The 24,410-nt window shown below is 38.3% G+C and overlaps 1 long non-coding RNA gene across 1 annotated transcript; it reads left to right on the top strand.

The window, feature by feature from the left end:
* Nucleotides 1-6,727: 6,727 nt before the first annotated feature.
* On the top strand, nt 6,728-23,542 carry LOC147916536 (uncharacterized). Its single transcript, XR_015552778.1, has 3 exons — nt 6,728-6,944; nt 18,015-18,086; nt 21,493-23,542. It is a non-coding gene; the product is annotated as an uncharacterized LOC147916536 (long non-coding RNA).
* Nucleotides 23,543-24,410: the final 868 nt, after the last annotated feature.

The following is a 24,410-nucleotide window of genomic DNA, read 5'->3' as shown; positions in this document are numbered from 1 at the left end:
AACTCTGCTTCGGCAGCCCGGATTTCCCCGGTTCAGATCCCAGGCACGGACCTACGCACTGCTCATCAAGCCATGCTGTGGCAGCGTCCCACATATAAAATAGAGGAAGATGGGCACAGATATTAGCTCAGGGCTAAATCTTCCTCAGAAAAGAGAGGAAGATTAGCAACAGATGTTAGCTTAAGGCAAATTTTCCTCACCAAAAACAAAGGTAAAGTCTTAAAAGAAAAGCAGTGCTTTGATTTATAATTATGGTTTTCGTTCATAGAATCATTCATTTATTTATTCATTCCTCAAACATTCATTGACTATTTCTGTGAACCACGTATTAAAAATATAAAGAATAACATGAGATATCTGACCTCGAGCATCTCATTTCAAATATGAAAAAGAGAGTATTGATCTCATATATAAAATTCATATGTAATCTTTTGTTTACTTAAAACAAAAATAATTAGAATAATAATTAAACCTCTTTTATTTGCATGATTTCTTAAACAACAAGAGGAAGGTCTCTGAAAATTCTTAAGGAAGTAGATCAATAGTTAAGAAAATCAAGACCTTATAGAAGAAATTTTTCATTTCTCTGTTTTCTCTTTCTTGGCTTTCTATGGGTTATTTTAACATTATTTTAGAATTCCATTTTGATTTGTCTATAGTGTTATTGAGTGTATCTCTTTCTATTGTTATTTTAGTGGTAGCTCTAGGGTTATATGTATTTTTTTATTTTATTTTTTTTTATTGCAGTAACATTGGTTTATAACATTGTATAAATTTCAGGTGTACATCATTATACTTCTATTTCTGCATAGATTACATCATGTTCACCACGCAAATACTAATTACAACCCATCACCACACACATGTGCTGAAGTATCCCTTTCACCCTCCTCCCTCCCCACTTCCCCTCTGGTAACCACCAATCCAATCTCTGTCCCTATGTGTTTGTTTATTGTTGTTATTATCTACTACTTAATGAAGGAAATCATACGGTATTTAACCTTCTCCCTCTGACTTATTTCACTTTGCATAGTACCCTCAATGTCCATCCATGTTGTCACAAATGGCTGTCACAAATGGCTGGATCGTTTCTTATGGCTGAGTAGTATTCCATTGTGTATATATACCACATCTGCTTTATCCTTTCATCCCTCGATGGGCACTTATGTTGCTTCCAAGTCTTGGCTATTGTGAATAACACTACAGTGAACACAGGGGTGCATGTGTCTTTACCCATTGGTATTTTCAAGTTCTTTGGATAAATACCCAGCAGTGGAATAGCTGGATCATAAGGTAGTTCTATCCTTGATTTCTGAGGAATGTCCATACTGTTTTCAATAGTGGCTGCAACAGTTTGCACTCCCACCAGCAGTGTATGGGAGTTCCCTTCTTTCTACATCCTCTCCAACACATGTTGTTTCCTGTCTTGTTGATTATAGCCATTCTGACAGGCGTGAGGTGATATCTCATTGTAGTTTTGATTTGCATTTCCCTGATAGTTAATGGTTTTGAACATCTTTTCATGTGTCTGTTGGCCATCTGTGTATCTTCTTTGGAGAAATGACTGTTCAGGTCTTTTGCCCATTTTTTATTTGGGTTGTTAGTTTTTTTGTTGTTGAGATGCATGAGTTCTTTATATATTTTGGAGATTAAGCCCTTATCAGATGTATGGTTTGCAAATATCTTCTCCCAATTGTTAGGTTGTCTTTTCGTTTTGTTGATGGTTTCCTTTGCTGTGCAGAAGCTTTTTAGTTTGATGTAGTCCCATTTATTTATTTTTTCTACTGTTTCTCTTGCCCGGTCAGACGTGGTGCTTGAAAATATGTTGCTAAGACCGATGTCGAAGTGCGTACTGCCTATGTTTTCTTCTAGAAGTTTCATAGTTTCAGGTCTTACATTCAAGTCTTTAATCCATTTGCAGTTAATTTTTGTGTATGGTGTAAGGTAAGGGTCTACTTTCATTTTTTTGCATGTGGCTATCCAGTTTTCCCAACACCATTTGTTGAAGAGACTTTCTTTTCTCCATTGTATGTTCTTGGCTCCTTTGTCGAAGATTAGCTGTCCATAGATGTGTGGGTTTATTTCTGGGCTTTCGATTCTATTCCATTGATCTGTGTGTCTGTTTTTGTGCCAGTACAATGCTGTTTTGGTTACTAGAGCTTTGTAGTATATTTTGAAATCAGGAAGTGTGATACCTCCAGCTTTGTTCTTTTTTCTCAGGATTCCTTTAGCTATTCGGGGTCTTTTGTTGTTCCATATAAATTTTAGGATTCTTTGTTCTATTCCTGAGAAAAATGTTGGAACTTTGATAGGGATTGCATTGACTCTATAGATTGCTTTAAGAAGTATGGACATCTTAACTATGTTAATTCTTCCAATCCAAGAGCATGGAATATCTTTCCATTTCCTTGTGTCTTCTTCAATTTCTTTCAGCAATGTTTTATAGTTTTCGGTGTACAGATCTTTCACCTCTTTGGTTAAGTTTATTCCTAGGTATTTTATTCTTTCTGTTACATTTGTAAATGGCATTGTATTCTTAATTTTTCTTTCTGCTACTTCGTTGTTAGTGTATAGAAACGCAACTGATTTTTGTATGTTGATTTTGTATCCTGCAACTTTACCATATTCGTTTATTACTTCTAAAAGTTTTCTGGTGGATTCTTTAGGGTTTTCTATATATAAAATCATGTCATCTGCAAATAGCGACAGTTTCACTTCTTCCTTTCCAATTTGGATCCCTTTTATTTCTTTTTCTTGCCTGATTGCTCTGGCTAGGACTTCCAGTACTATGTTAAATAGGAGTGGTGACAGTGGGCATCCTTGTCTGGTTCCTGTTCTTAGAGGGATAGCTTTCAGTTTTTCACCATTGAGGATGATATTAGCTGTGGGTTTGTCATATATGGCCTTTATTATGTTGAGTTACTTTCCTTCTATCCCCATTTTATTTAGAGTTTTTATCATAAATGGATGCTGTAACTTGTCAAATGCTTTCTCTGCATCTATTGAGATAATCATGTGATTTTTATTCTTCATTTTATTAATGTGGTGTATTACGTTGATTGATTTGCAAATGTTGAACCATCCCTGCATACCTGGAATAAATCCCACTTGATCATGGTGTATAATCTTTTTAACGTATTGTTGTATACAATTTGCTAGTATTTTGTTGAGGATTTTTGCATCGATGTTCATCAGTGATATTGGCCTGTAATTTTCTTTTTTTGTGTTGTCCTTGTCTGGTTTTGGTATCAGGGTAATGTCGGCTTCATAGAATGAGTTAGGAAGCTTTCCCCCCTCCTCAATTTTTTGGAAGAGTTTGAGAAGGATAGGTATTAAGTCTTCTTTGAATGTTCGGTAGAATTCCCCAGGGAAGCCGTCTGGTCCTGGACTTTAATTTTTGGGGAGGTTTGTGATTACTGTTTCAATCTCCTTACTGGTGATTGGTCTATTCAAATTCTCTACTTTTTCTTGATCCAATTTTGGAAGGTTGTATGATTCTAATAATTTATCCATTTCTTCCAGATTGTCGAATTGGTTGGCATATAGCTTTTCATAGTATTCTCTTATAATGTTTTGTATTTCTGAGGTGTCTGTTGTAATTTCTCCTCTTTCATTTCTGATTTTACTTATTTGTGCCTTCTCTCTTTTTTTTCTTGGTGAGTCTAGCTAAAGGTTTGTCAATTTTGTTGATCTTTTCAAAAAACTAGCTCTTAGTTTTATTAATTTTTTCTATTGTTTTTATAGTCTCTATTTCATTTATTTCTGCTCTGATTTTTATTATTTCACTTCTTCTACTGATTTTGGGCTTGGTTTTTTCTTCTTTTTCCAGTTCCTTTAGGTGCATTGTTAGATTGTTTATTTGAGATTTTTCTTGTTTGTTGAGATAGGCCTGTATTGCTATAAACGTCCCTCTTAGAACTGCTTTTGCTGTATCCCATAAATTCTGGCATGTCATATTTTCATTTTCATTTGTCTCCAGGTATTTTTTGAGTTCTTCTTTGATTTCTTCATTGACCCAGTCATTGTTCAGTAGCATTTTGTTTAATCTCCACATATTTGTGGCTTTTCTGATTTTCTTTCTGTAGTTGATTTCTAGTTTCATACCGTTGTGGTCAGAAAAGATGCTTGGTATTATCTCAATCTTCTTAAATTTATGGAGACTTGTTTTGTGGCCTAATATGTGATGAATCCTGGAGAACGTTCCATGTGCATTTGAAAAGAATGTGTATTCTTCGGTTTTTGGATGGAATGCTCTGTATATATCTACTAGGTCCATCTGTTCTAGTGTGTCATTTAAGGCCAGTGTTTCCTTGTTGCTCTTCTGTTTGGATGATCTATCTGTTGGTGTAAGTGGAGTGTTCAAGTCCCCTACTATTATTGCATTACTGTCTATTCTCTTTTTATGTCTGTTAATAATTTCTTTATATATTTAGGTGCACCTAAGTTGGGTGCGTAGATATTTATTTACATTGTTGGATTGTTCCCTTGATCATTATGTAATGCCCTTCTTTGTCTCTTTTTACAGTTTTTGTTTTAAAGTCTATTTTGTCTGATATGAGTACCGCTACCCCAGCTTTCTTTTCATTGCCATTTGCATGGAGTATCTTTTTCCATCCCTTCACTTTCAGTTTGTGAGTGTCTTTAGGTCTGAAGTGTGTCTCTTGTATGCAGCATATACATGGGTCTTGTTTTTTTATCCAATCAGCCACCCTATGCCTTTTAATTGGGGCATTTAGTCCATTGACGTTTAAAGTAGCTATTGATAAGTATGTACTTCCTGCCATTTTTTAATTTTTTCTCTCAGTGTTTTAGTAGTCCTTCTCTGTTCCTTTCTCCTTCTACACAGAATTGATGGTCTCTTTAGTTTGACCTCTGTCTGAAAGCTCTACTCTTTAACTCCCCTCCTCCCTCATTTTATGTTTTTGATACATATCTAACCTCTTTTTTGTGCATTTGTATCCATTACCCTCTTATCATGGAAATAGACAATTTTTCCTATTTGTGGTCTTCTCTTTTCCCCTTAAATCAGTCCCTTTAACATTTCTTCATTTCTTGTAGCACTGGTTTCTTGGTGACAAACTCCTTTAATTTTTGCTTGTCTGGGAAACTTTTGATCTCTCCTTCCATTTTGAATGATAATCTTGCTGGGTAGAGTATTCTTGGCTGTAAGTTTTTTCCTTTTAGCACTTTAAAGATATCGTGCCACTCTCTTCCAGCCTGTAAGGTTTCTGCTGAGAAGTCAGCTGATAGCCTTATGGCGTTTCTTTTGTATGTAACTAGTCTTTCTCTGCAGCTTTTAGGATTCTCTCTTTATAATTCTAGACATTTTGATTATGATGTGTCTTGGTGTGGGCCTCTTTGGGTTTATCTTGTTTGGGGCTCTCTGTGCTTCCTGTACCTGGATGTCTGCTTTCTTCCTTAGGTTAGGGAAGTTTTCATCTATTATTTCTTGAAATAGATTCTCTGCCCCCTTGTCTCGCTCTTCTCCTTCCGGGACACCTATAACACAGATGTTAGTGCACTTGATGTTGTCCCAGAGGTCCCTTAGACTGTCCTCACTCTTTTTAATTCTTTTCTCTTTTACCTGTTCAGCTTGGCTAATTTCTTCTTGTCTTTCGTCCAGCTCGCAGATCCGTTCTTCTGTATCCTCTACTCTGCTTTTGAGTCCCTCTAGCGAATTTTTCATTTCCAGTATTGTATTCTTCATTTCTGATTGGTTCTTTTTTATATCTTCCATTTCTTTGTTGACATTCTCACTGAGTTCATCTATTCTTCTGCCCAGATCAGTGAACATCCTTAACACTCTTAGTTTGAACTCTCTGTCGGGTAGGTTGCTCACTTCTGTTTCACTTAGTTCCTTTTCTGGAGTTCTGTCCTGTTCCCTTACTTGGAATGTATTCCTTTGCCTCTGCATTTTGCCTCTTTCCCTGTGCTTGTGTCTATATATTAGGTAGGTCAATTACATCTCCTGCTCTTGGATAGGTGACCTTATATAAGTGATGCCTTAGTAGTCCTGCAGTGTGCTTCCCTCAGTTCTCAATGTTCCAGGGGTGACCCCTATGTGGGCTACGTGTGTCCTTCTGTTGTAGGCTGTTTGTTCTCCCTGTATGCGCCCAGGTAGGCCGACTTATGCTCCTCGTCAGCTGTTGTAATGCTCAGCTGCTTGTAGTTGTTGTGGGCCCTTCAGTCTCTTTATCAGGTGTGTGGAGCCCCAGCACAGTTGGCTGCAAGTTCTAATACCACATTTGTGTTGCAGTATTTCTTTTAAGTGAGTAGGCCCCCAGCATGGCAGGTTGTTAGGCTCAGGGCCTTACAATTGCTATAAGCCTCCAGCCTTTAGGTCTCTTGTCAGCTCTCTGAGGATTGCAGCTGGATGGGGCTGGCCTCAGGCACAGGAGCACCCAATTGTTTCAGACTTTGGAAGGTGGGGAAAACCCCCTATGTGGGTCTTTGAGAAGCACAAGTCTTCTGCAGCTGACAAGCCCTGCCGCCCACAGGTCCACACACACAGTCAACACAGTCCTGCCCCGTGTGTGCGCCCCGACCTCCCGAAGAAGACCCAGTCTCTCCACGGCGGGAGCCCCACTTACTCCACCACTGCCCCACACTCTCCACCCGCTCCTTGTGCACGCCCTGCCCCACTGAAGTGGGCTCAGTTTCCAGGCTGCAGAGAATCCAGTCACCAATCTATGCAGGCCCACACGTTGCCTGAGGGCTTGTTGTTGGGTGGGGCCAGTCTCTATTGTGGGCTGCCTGCCCTGGCTGAGCTGGATTAAATCGGTGCTCTAGCAGGTGGGGCAGACCCTGGGCTAGCAGGCCTCAGGGAGAACTCCAATGGCGTCTGTGTCAGCACGCCCACACCAGGTCACAGCAATGGCCGCCGCCAATGTCCCAGTCCCTGGAGAGGTCTCTCTTCTCACCGAGATGCACTCAGGGCCTATCAGGTGAGTCTCTTTTCACCAAAGCACTGTGCACCTTTCTTTCTGGTGACTTTAGGATGCTTTCTGAAACAGGTGAGTTTGCGTGTGGGCCCTTTAAGAGCCAGTTTTAATTTCTTTGTGAACCAGCTTTTCTGGGGGTGCTCCCTAATGTTTTAGTAGCAGGCAAAGTCAGATATTCTGCCACTTGTCTCGATTGTGCTGGGTCCACAAAATGCCCACAGAAGGGGCGTTCCCCGGCTCAGGGCCCCGTGCCTCTAGGGAGGCTGCGTACCTGTGGGCTGCTCCCGGGCGGCCGTGAAGCTGGCGGCTTGTGAAGGTGACATTTTTCCTCTCCAGAAGGGAGTCTCTGCCTCTTCTATCTCAGTTAGGATTGTCCGTTGTTGCAGGAGTTCCTCTTATCCAGTTTTCAGTTCTGTCTCAGGGGTAGTTTTTCCACGAGTAGTTAAATTGGCTGTGTCTGCAGGAGGAGGTGAGTTCAGAGTCTGCCTACGCCGCCATCTTGACTTCTCTCCAACTGTATTTTTAAATATAAGTATTTTATAATATTTATAAAATATTTCTTTTTTCTATAAAATATATATTATATGCAAAATACCTAGAGCAACCACTGAGATAGCAATAGGAAGAGATACACTCAACAACACTATGGGTAAATATAATATATATTACATATATAATGTAATACCTAGAGTAACTCTCTCTCTGTCTCTCTACCTTTCTCTCTCTATATATATATAAATATATGGTGAGGTTGGGTCCACAATTTTTTCTCCAGTATTTGTTTCGAGAGTATCAGTTGTCTTCTAAAAATAATAAAAATAAACAATATAACAATATTGTTTATATAAACAATAACTATGAAAATATGTAAGTAAAAATAATATCAGTTTTTTTTTTTTTAAATAAAGCTCTGTCCAGACTTTTTAGTTGTACTTAGTGGAAGGAAAAGTAAAATAAATGTGTATTCCATCTTTCTGGAAACAGAGTCCAAATATATATTTTAAGACCCTGACGTCACTCCCCTTCTCAGATGGGGTAACATGTGATGTGGGGTGTGTGTATGTGTGTGTGTGTATATGTGTGTGAATGAGCACATGTGTTTTCGATCAGGTTATATTTTCTTTTCCTTATTTTTTTATTGGTGCTAACTGAACTTTAAGGAAACTTCTCACAAAAAGAATATCAGTGTTTTCAGAGATACATATTCTCTATATCCCATATTTCCTCTCAAAGGGTGCCATAAGAAATAACACACCAAAAATTAAAAATGGTCATTATCTTAGATAGAGGCACAAGTCAAAGTTCCATATATGTCCCTGGGTAACCAAAATCAAAGATGTCCTACCCTCTGGATTCCCTTTATTATTTTTAGATGAGAATGCAAGTGGTTAGTCTATCATTGAAACACTTTCTCCTTCCTTATGTAGAAATGTTCCCTTTTTATGATTAATTTACACACTGACAAGAAATAATAAAGACTGTATTCTATAATTTATACTCTTTCACTTAATTAGAACACCTCCAAACTCTTCAAAAGACTTTCTGAAGCTAAATTATGTTGCTCGGCTTTTATCTGTGTTCTGCTTTTCTGGGAGATATGCCCCAGGACCTGAACTGATACCTCTCATAGCGCCTATACCCACAGCATGACCTACCCTTCACCTACATTTCATTGCACCACAACACGACCTTCATGTGCCCAGGCTGGCTTTGGTCCATCCCCAGACTCATTTCTCATCAAATTTAAGTCACAGTGGCATTCTCATTTTCTAATGACTCAGAGCATTTCTCAAGCCTTGTGATCATACTGATGCTATTTTCTCACATCTTACTCATCTTTACTGTTTGAAATCTTTCTAAATCTCCCAAACCTAGCTAAAATGCCAATACTCTCGTGAGATCTTCCTGGATTTCCAAGCACACATTAGTGGTTTCTTCTTCCAGGACTGGAAACAATTTTGCTAGTTTTATCATGACACCTATTATGTCTACAGACACATCTACCTTCTTGAATACACTGCTATCTATTTGTGGGTAGGATAATATCTTCATTTTTGCTCCATTCCTCTTAGCCAGTAGCACAGTTCTTTGCATACTTTTGTACTCAATAAGCATTTTCTACCAGGAAAAAGTGGTTTTATTCTAGTAAATGTAACATTCAATCTGGAAGATGATACTCTGCTTCAGAAAGAAACTCTTGGACAGTTTCTCCCTAGAAAACTGTATTCCAGGCTGATTTTTATGTCCCATCCAGGGTAGTATAACTATAGTTACTGTGGGCTACAATAAGAAATATATCTAATTTTGCTCCCTGTAGGTTGGTAAGAGACAGAATTACCCCCATGATGTTGTTCAGTTCTGCCTGTGAGCCAGGACTCTGCTCAGCTCTTTAGTGACAGTCTTTCGAGGTCAGACAGGTGAGGGAAGAAGACTAAGGAATGTTTGTGATAATTTGTGAAGAAGAATTCAAGGGACAAACAAAAAGGAGTCTAAACAGCACATCCTTCCACAGGGCAGGGAGAAAAATGAGAAAAAAGAGTATAAAAATATTTGAGGTATAGTTAGGTAAGACATGTCATAGAGCCAACTAAGTAAGAAACAGTGTGCCGGTAGAAGATGACCTTGGGTAGTTCTTGGTAAAGAATATTAAAGCTAATACCTGCTATCCTTATACTGCCTGTTTTTATAGATTAGTCAGTTATATTTAAGAGAACCAGGATTACAAATGCAAAAAACTTGAAATAACCTAAACTTTAATATAAAATAGCCACTATTTATTAAATATTTACCATGTTCAGACATCATACAGAATGTTGTTTAAACATTATTAGAAATATTTGGGGTAGGTAAAATTATCCTCATTTTATAGACAAGGAAATTGAAGCAATAGTAATAGTAACAGCACAAATGCTATTGAATATTAGTAAATAGTTACCAAGCACTTAACCTCATTCTATACGTAAGGTTTCCTTAGAGTGGGTAAACCACAATTTTTGACGTCATAGAACTAGTATGTGGCAGACTGGGATTCAAACACTGGCTGATTCAACTCAAAAACTCTTGCTTTTAATTACTGAGCTATAATCTAAACACAACCTGAATTTTTCCTGTATACGTCCCAATGTTATATCCACCAGGTTGGAAAGATGATTTCCTTTTAAATATCAGAGAACAAAAGTTTAGGGATATATCCATGAAAACTGTGAGGGAAGCAACTTTGTCATCAGTTTCCCAAATGCTATCAACAATCTAGGGCTCTAGGCTGGGGAGGATGAGTCAATTCCCATTATGGAAGCCCAAGTACTACTATACAACACTCTTCTCTAATGGCAATCCTTCTCAGCAGGGGCCAGTGCAATTGACCTGGAAAGTGGAGTCTGCTATTCAAATTCCCAAGTGATGGGGTTACATAGTAAGGAATTACAGTTATTGAATCACTGTTTCTGACAAGTAATAACAGAAGACAACTCAGCCAACTGTCCAGCCAAGAGAAATTGCACAGTACCTTTCAGTGTAAGCTGAATGTCAACTCTGAGTTTAACGAATAATGATGAGGGATTACAAGTCAGAGGGCAAGCTTCCCAAGCTCTGGGAAGGCATCCAAGTAACAAGCTGTCTTCTTCCAAGGTGCACTTAAAAACTGTTTAATTGTCAGTAGAGGAAACTAAGAGCATGGGAAGTTCTCTCTCCCATTTTTGCCCAAATTGTACACAATCTTTAATTAAAAGAGAAAAACACGTTTTGAGCACCTATTCTATACCAAGCACTATGACAGTGGAATGGGACTACAAAAACAAAAAAGAAACAGAACTTGACCTTCCAAAACTACTGATCTCTAATCTGGGCATTTGGACAGCAGGAATGAGGATACAAGAAGTACTGAAAAAGTAACATGTGATGAAATATGTATGTTCTGTAATGAAGGTGTATATACATCATTTACATGTATATATTTCTATCCAACTCTAAGTCCTCCATCCTCCATGAAACCTTCTAATACTAACCTAGACCTTAGTAAGCTTGGTTTCCTTTGACTACATGTTTTATTGTTGCTGGATAAACAAAGAATATTAAATAGTCAACTCTTCCATTTGTGTACATACAATCTTCACAGATGATCATAAGATGGCAAAGAGGTAGTGGGCCCAAGAGTGGGAACAAAGTGAATTGGGAGGGAGTGAGTAGTGTGATGGTGCTCGGTAAGCAGTGACTGCTTAGAACAGAACCAGAATGTCTTGGACCCCTTTGGGTAGACTGCAGTCCTGGCAGCTGGATGGACACAGGGGAGTCAGCTTCATTTAAGGGCTGATACTAAATATCAAAGTGCTCAGAAGTCTATAATAAGCTAAATAAAAATGATTGAGTTCTGCTGTTATGATTAACAAATTAAATGTATCCTATCTCTTAATAATGTTTGCATTTCAAAATTGGAGTAGGACAAGTCAAGGAAAAAAGCCCAAAGGTGGGATTACAAACACAATCTAGCTGTGCTGTCTTGGAAATTTTTTATTATTATTATTATTCCTTGTTTGTTTGTTTGTCTCTCTCCTCTCCCCTTTCCATCAAGTAGTATCAGCTCCTCACCTTATCCTGCTTTTCATGGGGCCATCCTTTCATATGAAGACTATGTCGTTCCCAGATTTATTGTGATTCAGAAGGATAGGGTGTAGCAATCTTTTCTAATTCCATATGGGTCTTGAAAGTACTCTTCACTTTGCGACAGACTTTTCTGTGTTTCAAGCTGCTCTTGTTGAGACAGTCAACAGAGGTAGCTCTACTGGAGCTCTAAGGAGCAATGTGACATTACTTTACGTGCTACGTTCCATTGATACGATGATAGTACCTACTCAGAAACTTTCTCCCCCAGTGAGAAAGAAGAAAAGAGAGCCACTTGGTCCCTGCAAGTTACTTGAGTTGCCTTGGAAACAATTCTGCTGCCTGACAGGAAGAGTTTTATCTTTAAAGAGTGATAGTATCTCTCAATATAGTGGTCATAATTTATTAAGAGGAAGAAAATGAATTGTTTTACATTTGACGAAAGGAACAAGGTTTGGATGGTAAAATTCAGTTTCCAAAGAGAGGAAGAGGATGGGCTCGTGAAAATGTACTCAGCAGATGTCCCAGGAGAAAGGGGCCCTGGAGTGTTTACTGAAGCCAAACTAGACTCTCCATTGGGTACAGAGTATATGGAAGGTTTTGCTCAATTATGAGTACCATGTTACTAAGTGTAAACAATTCTAGATTTTGACGCTCGGTGAATATGATACAAGTTATGAGTCCTCTCCCCAGAAAAATTAAAAATACATGTACCTACCAATAGCAACTGTTATATAACCATTATATAAACATTAGCATTGATTTAACATTCACAACAATTCTAAGATGTAGGTCGACAAGCCCCACAAAGGTAAAGTAACTTATCTAAGGACACACAGCTGGAGCGGAGCAGCACCAGCATTCAACTAAGTCAAATTTGGCTCCAGAAAGCAAGCTCTTCCAGCACTATAATCTACAGCCTTATTGATAACATATGCAGGGGACCAGATTTTGCCTCAACATAAGGAAAGTGTTTATTATAACTCAGCTGTCTCACCATAGAAAGGATACGTTACTTAGAAATGAACTCACCAACATTGGAAGCAGTTCAATGAGAGTCTGATGCTCTACGTCAGGACTTGGCAAGCTTTCTCTATAAAGAGCTTGATAGTAAATATTTTGGGCTTTGAGGGTCTTATGATCTCTGTCACAACCTTTCAATTATACGTTGGGTTGTACTGTAAAAGCAGCCACAGACCATACATAAATGAAGGAATGTGACTTTGTTCTGAAGAAACTTTATTTATGAACACTGAAGTTAGGATTTCATATAATTTTCAAGTGTCACAAAATATCATTCTTATTTTAATTTCTTTCAACCATTTAAAAATATCAAAGCAATTTTTAGCTAGAGGGACATACAAAAATAGGCAGAGGGCCAGATTTCTAGATTGGAGAGTTGATGCTTTTATACTGTAGCAGAACCTCTTTTAGAAGCCATGATTCTCATTTATCTTGAACAAAGAGTTAAAAAAGAAAATTACAGTATGAAGCCTATAAGTATGGAATTTCAAAATTATGACACTGTAAATCTATAAATAATTCCATTATATGCCAATTATATTATATGCCAAAATTAGATTATACTTCAATTAAATATGTTACATACTTTTTCAAAATGTAGTCATTGAATTCCTGCTATAAGTTAGTGACTATTAATAGGAATTTAACATTTTGAGGTTGATTAAATATAATTCCTACCTTCTTGGGCTTTACAGTCTGGTGAGGAGAGGGTCTAGGTGAGTACATAGACATTAAACCACACACACATGCACATGTAATTATACATCATGTTAACTCCAATGAAGAAATAGTGCACTGGAAAGAGAGCATTTTTTCTGTTCTATGTTAGTTTAGGTAGCCTTTCTCAAATGGGTGTGTCAATGATGTGCTGGTAAGCCAGCTCTTGGAAGGGAGGGAGCCTTCATTTGTAGTTTCTGCCAATTTCTTTGGTGTAAATATTCCCACCATGGCTGATTTCAAGCTCCCAACATGATATCCCTAAAGATGTGCGTAATCTACCCTTACCAGCAATATGAAACCCGCTCCAGCTAACTCAGGCTGTGTCCCAGCTAATCAATGACCTTGGACAAGGGTTCCACCTATCTGAGTCACAATTTCTTTATCTGTTAAAAATAAAAAGTTACAATGATCTGAGCCATAAAAAATAACATAATCCGTATCCCCTTCACAAGATTGTGGGAAAATACTTCGTGAAAGATCTGTACAGTAATGGAATTATTACCATTAATAATAACAGAAAAAACACTCTTAGTTGGAAGGATCAAACAGTCTGGCATTTGTCTTGGTTCTATTATATATTGATGATACAATCGTGGAAAAACAGTGTACATTTTCTTCTAAGTCTCAGTTTAGTTGCATGTTAAATGAGAAATATAAGAGCATATAACACATAGGATTATGATGCATAAAAGGATTACTGTAGTACCTGACACATACGTATTTAATAAATATTAGTTATTATTATTTCCCATATAGAAAATCGGGAAACTATATCTTGAGTCTAATTTCTTCTTCAGAAAGAAATTAGGGGGGCCAGCCCCGTGGCGTAGCAGTTAAGTGCACGTGCTCTGCTGCTGGCAGCCCAGGTTTGGATCCCAGGCGCGCACCAAGGCACCGCTTGTCAAGCCATGCTGTGGCAGCATCCCATATAAAGTGGAGGAAGACAGGCACAGATGTTAGCCCAGGGCCAGTCTTCCTCAGCAAAAAGAGGAGGATTGGCTTGGATGTTAGCTCAGGGCTGATCTTCCTCACAATAAAAAGAATTTAGGTAACTACTCACAGGGGTATTATGGAGAACAAACACAAACTCTGATAACTGGAAAGCCTATATTAAGACGAGGAGCAATGGAGAGAATTAGAATACATTGAGGACATATTACTGTAAATTCAAAGTACATCATTACATCCTCACTAAGATCTGATTTACCCACAGAACACTTCTGACACCAAATATGGGGTGTCAGAAGGGGGTTTTACGAGTAATTCTTCAGCTCTCCAGACATCAGCTGGTGTCCTACAATTTAATTTACCTGGACTTACCACCAGATTCCCACAAGTTAAGGGCTCAGTGCAAGACAGACTCCACTTCAGATGCCAGACACAAGTCCTGGGGCTCCCGTACTTCTGACCGACTGGCTGTAAGTTGGGGGTTGCCACTACCTCCTCTGTGGATTCAATAATTTGCTAGAATAGATCACAGAACTCAGGAAAGCAGTTTACTTGCTATTACTGGTTTATTATAAAAGATACAATTCAAGAATAGGCAAATGGAAGAGATGCATAGGGCAAGGTATGGTGGAAGGGACACAGAAATTCCATGCCTTCTCTAGGTGTGTTACCCTCCCAGCATCTTGATGTGTTCACCAACTCTGAAGCTCTCTGAACCCTGTCTTTTAGGGCTTTTATGGGGGTTTCATTACATAGGCATGATTAAGTCGTTGGCTATTGGTGATTAACTCAATCTCTAGCCTCTTTCCCCTCCTCAGAAGTTGGAGTTGGGTTGTGGCTGAAAGTTGCAACTCTCTCATGCCTTGGTCTTCCTGGAGACCAGCACCCATCCTGAAATTGTCTAGGGGGCCTCGGCCACCAGTCATCTCATTATCATACAAAAGATACTCTTGTTGCTCTGGAGATTTCGAGGGTCTTAGAAGATCTTGTGTCAGAAACTAGGAACTAACAACAAATATTGTAACAAAAGATGCTTCTAGCACCCCTATCACTTAGGAAATTACGAAGGTTTTAGGAATTCTGTGCCAGGAATCAGGAACGCAGGCAAAATATATATTCCTTACTATATACTAACCACACAAAGCCAGTTAGTCTCGTGCCAACTCACAAGATATACCCAAATTACAGATGAGAACATTGAGAGGATAAGTTGGAACAACTGCCAAAAGTCACAGGGGTTTGTAGGTGGCAAATCTGGGATTCAAAATTTGATTTCTCGCCCCTCAGTGTTTGAATCCTTTCGCTGTGGAATAACCTGCTGTATGTTTCCAGATTTCCCAGTATGAGTCAAGTTGTTTCCACACCTGTCATTTAAAGAATGTAGAGCACTTGTCAGGCTGATACTTTTCATTCACAATCCTGATGATCATTTCTTTTTTCCTCATTACAGATGTCATTCCTTATTGATGGCTTTCTTTTAACAGCTGTCTCAGGGTTCAGACAATCCGTGAATACGAATTTAAAGGTGTATGCAGTGTCCTCTTTGTTCAGAGGCTTTAAACAAGATCCCCATGCCTCTTGAATAATCACTGCTTGTCCAAGCAACCCCGGAAATTTAATGCCACATTTGTGCTGTCAACCATGAATCCGTCTTTTTAAAAATATTACTTAATATGTAATCATGTGGTAATTCGCATGTTCTATGCTTACTTAGAGCACATGCACACACACACACAAAAGATTAAAATTTAGTATGGACTACCAGAAATCCCTACTACATATCAGAAAAGGGAGGAGTGGAGGTGGAGAAGGAGAGGAAATAGATATAAAACAAGTAGAAGGAAGGGTAATTTAAAACACTGAGGAATTGAAATTCTGCCCACCACTCTTGAAAATATCAAAAGCTTTTAAAGACTAGTCTTCTTCTTCTCCTTCTCTTTCTAACAATCCAAACATACAGAAGTAGTTGGAAGAATAGCACAAAAAAAGTGACTTGTTTTTTTTTTGAGAATAAGGACCACTTGAGAATAAGGCACTCTGTCTTATTACCCCAAAGTAGAAAGTCAAGACTTTAGTGTGGATTTTCTACTAACAAGGACAATCACTCCACAGATGGATTTGAGTTCTTTTTGCTTTGACTATTTTTAGATATTGAAGTTAAAGCTCCTCCAGGGCAGAGATATCCTTATTTCACTCGTTGTTTACTTATTTGTTCAACAAATATTTAGTTGGTGTACGTGCGTGTACGGGAACATCTGGAGTGCTGGTAACGTATTATTACTCGATGTGGGTCCCGGTTGCATTGTTGTGTTCAGTTGTTGAACAATATGTGCACTTTTCTGCATGTATTTAAATATTCTTTTAAAAGTTCTGAAAGTGTGATACAATTAAACTTAAAATAAACGTCATACGATGGTTGCACTACAATGTGAATGTATTTTAAGTGTACAGTACTGAACTGTACACTTAAAAATGGTTGCAATGGTAAAATTTTATGTTATGTACATTTTACTATGATAAAAATCAATAAGTAAATCTCATAAATGTTGTAGGAGAGAGAGAGATAATGATTTCCAGTCCTTCCTGTGGGCCTTTTGAAGGAACGTGTAATAAAAGACAAAACTTACTAAAAAATTCAGATTCTCCTTAGCTGAGCTCAGTGGAACTGAATGAGCTCTTTGTTTATAGACTTACCTGCTATTCCCAAGCTCTGCTTTACGTTCTATCTTAAGAGATATCATATGTTACTTGAAAAACCTCTGGAATAATTAAGATCTTACACAATACATATCAGCAATATTTCTTTGGTGAAGATATGTGCTGTTCCTCTCATACCTTTCTTCTTGTTTTCTCTTGTTTAGTGATTTTTTTGAGCAGGTATCTGTGGATATTCCAAAGTTTCTTCTGCAGTTAAGAGCCCAATTATTCTCATGAATGACCTCTACAGAATTCGCTGTTCACATGGATTTCCCGTCCTTTAGGTCTAACCACTCTGAACAATGTTTAAAGTTGAATTTTTCTATCTCATTGGAGCTCAAATTCTGTTTGAGACATTACGCTAGACTGGGACAACAGAGAAGAGTAAGATATGGTGTTGTTCTCAAGGAGTTTTATTTGTCCAGATGATAGATAACAAATAACTTCAATATAACATGGTAGTTAAAAGATGTCAGTTGTTTTTACAACATGAATTTTTATTTCATATAGATAAGTGTGCTGGCAGTTGAAGCAATTATGAGAGAATTTTCCTCTGATTTTTTAAGTTATTTTTGCTTTAGAGAATGAATATTTAATTAATTTACTGTTTGGGAGGAAGTTTCAATAATCTTTCCACAACTCAGTTCCTTTTCCTGCTACTTTGTTTGTTAATTGTTTGACTTTAAAACTCTTCAAACACTCTTTTAAACATTACTGTGTCCTGTTTCCCAAAAGAAGATCATTATCTAAGACAAAAATCAGGAAAGGCCAAGTGAAAAATATTCAATATTGGATACATCCTTTAGGGCTTCCAAAACGCATCCTGCTGGAAGCCAATGTCAGCTGTTTACCCCAGGTTGCTTCAATAGCCACCATTTAGTACACCAGGTAATTACCTGTTCAAAGTCAGCCATCAGGATCAATTCAGATAAAATACTCCAGAGTTTTCTAAAAGTCCACAACACAATTATCTTTCTCTCTGAAACCTTCAACAAATTTGTTTCAACATCCAGCTTTCTTTGGCCAAAAGCTTGGTTGCTTTATTTATTTATTTACTCAACATTTATTTGTGAACATTTATCTTTGCAGAGATTCATCTCAATTCCATTGCAGTGTCCAGCTGTCCTGGGCATGAGCTTGTCACAGCAATTGTCTCGAAGGGTAAGTGCTTTCTGAATTTTCAGCGTTGTTCCTCTGTGTGGAGCAGGGAGACATTAAAAGATAACCTGTTTCCCATAATTTGTGAATACTTACACATACTTACAAATCAAGCACTTTGACTTACTGACTTTTTTTTTTTTTGGTGAGGAAGATTGTCCCTGAGCTAACATCTATGCCAATCTTCCTCTGTTTTGTGTGTGGGCTGCCACCACAACATGGCTTGATGAGTGGTGTATAGGTCTGAGCTTGGGATCTGAACCTGCAAACCCTGGGCCACCAAAGTGGAGCACACAAACTTAACTACTATGCCACTGGGACAGCCTCCTGATTTTTTAACTTAAATTCTTCTCTTGGTAAAAAGACACCTACATTTCTTGTGCTATTTCTATGGTTTATTTTTCCCAATCTAGAGTTCTCCATTTATTTCTGTTGGGGAGAAAAAACTTTTCCTCTACTCTCTTGTATTCTGTACTTGGAGACTGTGAATTAAACTGACAAAAGACAGATTAGCAAGAGAAAAGACAAATTTAGTTATTTACATATGAAAGAGAGTTCACAGAAAAATGTGACTGAAAGATGAATTTAGAATTTAGAGCTTACATACTATCTTAATAGAGGAAGGAGAGGGCAAGAGGGGCACTTACTGGGAAACAAGTGACTTTTTGGAAAGATAACAGTCCCTCAGGAGAAAGATAGGAGATATGACACATTTGTGACAATGTCTGTTTTGGTGTGCTGAGGTGGCTTCTTATCTCCAGTGATAAAAGTCAACTTTCTCTGGTTGCTCCTAGGGAGAGGCTCCAAGACAACTGAGTTCTTTTGAGTTCTTTTGGGAGGCTCTGCTTTTAGGCAGATAAGAGATTTTAGGAACTCAAATGCAAATGCCTTCTGCTCAAAATAAGTTTTATGCCACACGTATTCTGGGCACTTCACTTCTTCTCTGGATCGCCTGACACACTGTCCCCTTCATTGTCTGGGGATCACCCTCCCTCTCCGGTAGTTCCGCTGAAGCCTTGCTAAGCCTTCTCTGCACCCAGCCTCTTCCTCATTTCAGCCTCCTCTTCAGCTACCATTCCTTCATTACTTTCTGCTTGTTTGCTCTCTGGAGCAGGCCTCTCAGGCATGCCTGCCCCTCTCTGCTCTTCTTTCATAGGGAATGCAAGAGTTCGTGATGGAGCTTTCCTTTCTCAGCAGTCAGCTGCTTCTTTCTGAAGGAAATTCGTGGGGATTCATCGTGTCAGGGGCTCTCTTTAAAAAGGCACAGGAGGGCATACTGATTTTCTCGCAATTCCTCTTTGATTTGAAGTTGAAAGCCAGGCCAGGCACTGTCTGTCCTCTGACCCACAGTGATCTTAAGAGTTCCATTTCCCTCCTACTTGTTGACTTTCTATTAATCTGAACATTTTTTAAAGATGAACGTGTTAAACTAAAAATAAGGAAAGAGCAAATTGACTTTTCTCTCTGGCTCTCCTGATCCTCATGCCCACCTACGGCTTTTCCAGCCCAACTTGAAGGTCTCTGGGCAGCTGCCTCCCCTCGGCCTCTGGCTTATAAAAAATAAATGCCGGGCTGACATGGAGACATCACAGTTTTGAATTCTTCTCCATTGTCCACCCGGGTTATGACACATCACTTCCTGATAAAAATGCACTAACCCACCAAGCAAAACAGGTAATATTAGGGGACAGATTTATATGCTACAGGGATGGTGACTATAAAAAGTACCCGCTGAGCGAAGGATCAATAATTGAGAGATCAATAATTGTTTTTGCCCAGACATTAACTAGGTGTTTTATTATGAGTATCATTTTGCACTCTGCAACATTGTACATGGGTTTTTTTTAATCATTTCAGTAAAGTAATAAACATAGTTAATTTATAGAAAAGCAATTAAAAAATAATCTTAAGGTCCTTGCAGCAGGATTTAAGTGTATGAGGTGTTGAGCAAGGAAAAGCACGTCAGTAATTCTAATAGCATGTTTTCACTATAACTCAAATGCTGCTGTCGTTAAGAGAGACAGGGAGCAAATGTGACCTCTGGCAAGACTGTAGAAAAGGAAAGAGCCCTGCTGTGGACTAAGGCCTTGGGATCCAACTATATTCTAAAAGATAAATCATACTCGGAATTGTCCTATGCTCTGGAGAATGGTCCTCATCTCCTATAGGTTTCCCTTTGCAGTTGCCCCTAATATTCATGGATTAGCCACCAAGCCTGAGTTTCTAATGACGGTCACCAAGAATTTTTCACTGTCCAGAACTCTCAAAGTTTAATTAATGTAGATAAGAAACATTGGGATATTGGTTATAAATGCAGAGTCCCAGACCCCATCCTCAAAAACTGCTGGTTCAGAGACAGAGTTCATGCCATGACCCACAGGACCTTGCACAACTGAGCCCTTGCCCATCTCTTCCACCCCAACTTGCACCAGGCTCCCCCTTCCTTTTTCTGCTTCCAGCCCTTTCCTTTGCCTGCAATCTTTCCTCCTGCCAAAAGGAGGAAATATTCTCCCTGCCAAGGAAAAATCCACTATACTTTTTTAGGAAGTAATTCTATTTCCTGAGCAAATTCAGATTCACAATTAAAAATACAAGCCCAAAGTGCCTGACCTGAAAATACTACACCACATAAATTTAGAAATTAGTTATCCCTCATTCTGTATCATTTATCTCATGTGCTCTTAGTTTAAAAATTAATCAAGACTATATAGTTTTTTATGCAGTTTAATTCTTATTCGATATTTTCTCAGTCTTCTTATTTTAATTGAAAATCCAAGTAGTTTTCAATGAGAGGATCCCAGGTGCTCTGACAGTCTCAAGCCAACCTGACTTTAACGATACTTTGGGGCGTCTTCTGGGATTCTCGTGTAAGCACCGTGGCTGCCAGAATGAGGTGACATGTCAGCTTCCTTAAGCAATATTTTATTCTGCCCTGAGCAATATTTCACATCTCTGTTTTTAGTTAACTACCAAACAGGGTCATTTGCTCAGAAAGTATGTTCTTTAACAGTCTTAGAATAGCTTTTAGCATTCAATAATTTCACAGGTAAGGCATTGTATCAGGATATGGAGGATAGGCAATATCTACACCAAAATCCTAGACTCCCCTAGTGCTGGGTACATAATTTGCAGGACCCAGCGGAAAGTGAAAATGTAGGCCCCCTGCTTTAAAAAGGAGGGGAAAAATGCCATTAGTGAAGCATTTTCCTGTGTTCATGGTCTGTATCTCAGTGTGTCAGAGTGTTTTTATTTAATGTTTGCTATTTAAAGAAAAATTAAAATTTTAACCTATTAGCATACCTTTTTTACCATTTATCTATGTTGTAGAAGGCCAGTTTTGAATGTGAATGTTCAGAACATTTAACTTGCATGTGGAATCACTGAAATTAACACAATTTCTAATTTGTAGCTTGACCAGGGACAATGCCCAAAACTGGCCAGAGCAACTATCACAAATCATACTCAGGAAGACTGAAAAGAGGAAGAGCGTCCCCCTATTCACAGAGCTGTTCAAGAGAGTTCTCCTGGGCGAGTGACACTCGTGGGGCAACTGCAGACACTTGTAGGCACCGCGGAGCTCCACTCAGCCACACACGGAGGGCTCTAGGTCAACACTTCCGCCAGCTGCACCACTGATGTGCCACGCCCTGACTGGGAGAGCCACATGTCTCGCCTTTCAATGGGCACAACACAACTCACAGCAGGTGGGTGCCCTCAAGGTTTTTTAAACTTCTGTGTGAGGACACACTCAATATCTGGATCAAGGATAAAGGAGAAGTTCACCACTGCTAAGAGGCAGACTCTGGCTGGCCACTCACCCTGTATGTCATGGTTCCGCCAGCATTGGGGAGTGTGGCCCCCCAGGCCCTGCCCTGAGATGCTCTGAGGCACAAGTACCAAACCTGACCAACCCCATGCCGACATCCAGGACCCTACCAGGAGCAGAGGGTGTCAGTAGTCATAGATGGGTGAAGCCATGAGGGGCCCAGGGTGCTAGGTGGTAGGAGAGTAGGTGTCCTAGAACCCAACCAGCAGCAAATAGATAGAACCATATGTGATCCCAAACTCCAAGCCTCCTGTGTGTGCTCCATTGCCTCATCAGACTTCACATACAAAACATAAATTCAAAGATAAAATTACTAAGAATTTCAAAAGAGCAAGTACAGAGCACTAAATCCCAAGTGCAAGGCCCTTATTGTGGGTCCCTGTGTGATTGCAAAGTGAAACACCTATGAAGCCATTCTTGTACCCTTCCTTTTTAAAATGGACGGATGCTGAAGACCATAGGATGCAAGATAACAGTATGGTAGAGGTAGATCTTCAGGATAGAGGTCAAATATCGTCTTGTGAAGCTGATTTATCCTGTTTTACTTAATAACGTTGCTGGCATGACACTAGTCAACTGGATAGTTTTTACATTGTTTGAAAAAAAGTATAAAATTGAGTAAAAAGAAAAAATATGTGCAAATTGGTCCTAACAGAAAGAATTTTTGTTGGCCTATAAAATCTTAATGAGTAATTTACTATTCAGAGGCAGGTGTGAGATATCGCAGAGATTTCTGCATGGCTTTTGAGAGGATAACAAAATATTCAAAATTACTGTCATTCCGTTTGGTCTCTGTCTTCTTTAAGCCATCCTGATCCCAAAGGAACACAATCATCATAATGAAGTCAAGATCTTTAAGACTATTATTCTATAGTGTAAGACTTGAAAGTTTAGTTACACAAGCCCAAGGAGTTATAAGGCAGATCACAGATTCCTTAAATTATTTCCTACAACTTAGAGTTCAAATAATATTCTTTAAATGGCCTTAACTTGTAGTAGAGGTCTAGATGAATTTTCCAGCCAATAATGCAACTGACATAGACTTCAATAATGATTCCATGTAAGAGAGAAGCATTTGGGATCAGCCTGAGGGGCCTTCTATGACATGAGTAGAGGAGGAAGCATTAAAAGAAGAAAAAAAAAAAGATTCTATTTTTGAGCAGTGGAAATAATCGTCACTCAAAGAAAATTCTTAATGTTACTTCGATATGCTATTCTATTCACTCTATGGAAAAATAAATGACCTCACCCTGATGTCATTTGGATTTTTCTTTTATCTTTAGAAGACATTGAGATGATCTTGTTGTTTATCTTCTCAGTACCAAAGCCAGTGTCAAGTATAGTGCCTCTCCGTATCCAAAGGCTCTGAAGAAAGATATAGATCATTTGGGCTCACAGGAGTGGAAGAGAGGATATAGAATGCTTGGGCATGCATTTTCTGGAAGCTTATGTATTTATCAAAATGTTCTTGAGGAAAATTTATATATAATAAGTTATACAGATGGGCCCATGAGTTGTTGCCCCGAATAGGGTAGAAGCGTAGTAGGAATATAAACTTCCCACATATCTTTCCCTACTTAATAAGTCTTCACAGAAATAATTTTTACTATGTTGAATATCTTTCTTATGTCAATGCCATCATATTATAATATAAATCTTTGAAAAATTAGAATATATATTTGTATTTTAACTCAAAAAACCAGATGCCTTCTTAATCTAAATGTTCTTAATAAAATGTGTAAATAAAAAAAAATCCTGCCATGTGTGTGTGTGTGTGTGTGTGTGTGTGTCTGTAGTCTTGTGTATGCATTCACATTTATGTGCATGAATTTTCCAGGTATCAAATTTGCCTTCATTTTTCACTGGTCACAACTTACATGAAGGATTGAGCTCATATTTTTTATGGACAAATGAAGAACATAACCACAGATTTTTGTTTTGACATTAAAATATAAAATGTGTAATTGTAATCTGTTTTGTTAATATTAAAGTTTAGCAATTCATAATGATTAATTCTTCAATATCATTTTATGGTACATGAAAAACATGAGATTTTATGAAAGCATATAGCTTGCATATTGACATATAAGAATAAATAAATTATTTTAAATTCAAAAAGAGATATTTATGAGAAATAAAAATATTGATTTCTTTTGGAGAAAATCTACTAGAATTTATTCAATTATAATCATATCATCAATTGAAGCAAACTTTAAGATCCTCTAAACAAATCCACACATATTTCACACGAAGAAAGTGAAGTCCAATGAATTAAATGACTCATTCCTTGGATCACTGTTCCTTAGTCACAGAGCAACAGTCATAACCCTGGTCTTCTAAATTCTACCCCAGGGGTTTTTCTCTAACATAACATGTTTTCCTAAATAATAGTATCCTCGATTATTGTCCATCATTGTAAATGGAAACATCCAGTTGTTCAATCCCAACATTTTTCTTGAAGGAAGGCAACCAAACTTTACAAAGTATCTGGTATGTACATA

Source organism: Ceratotherium simum, chromosome 7 (assembly GCF_057802395.1).
Source record: "Ceratotherium simum simum isolate JZ-2026a chromosome 7, ASM5780239v1, whole genome shotgun sequence".
In the NCBI taxonomy this organism is placed as follows: domain Eukaryota; kingdom Metazoa; phylum Chordata; class Mammalia; order Perissodactyla; family Rhinocerotidae; genus Ceratotherium; species Ceratotherium simum.
This window is presented reverse-complemented; position numbering and strand designations above follow the sequence as displayed.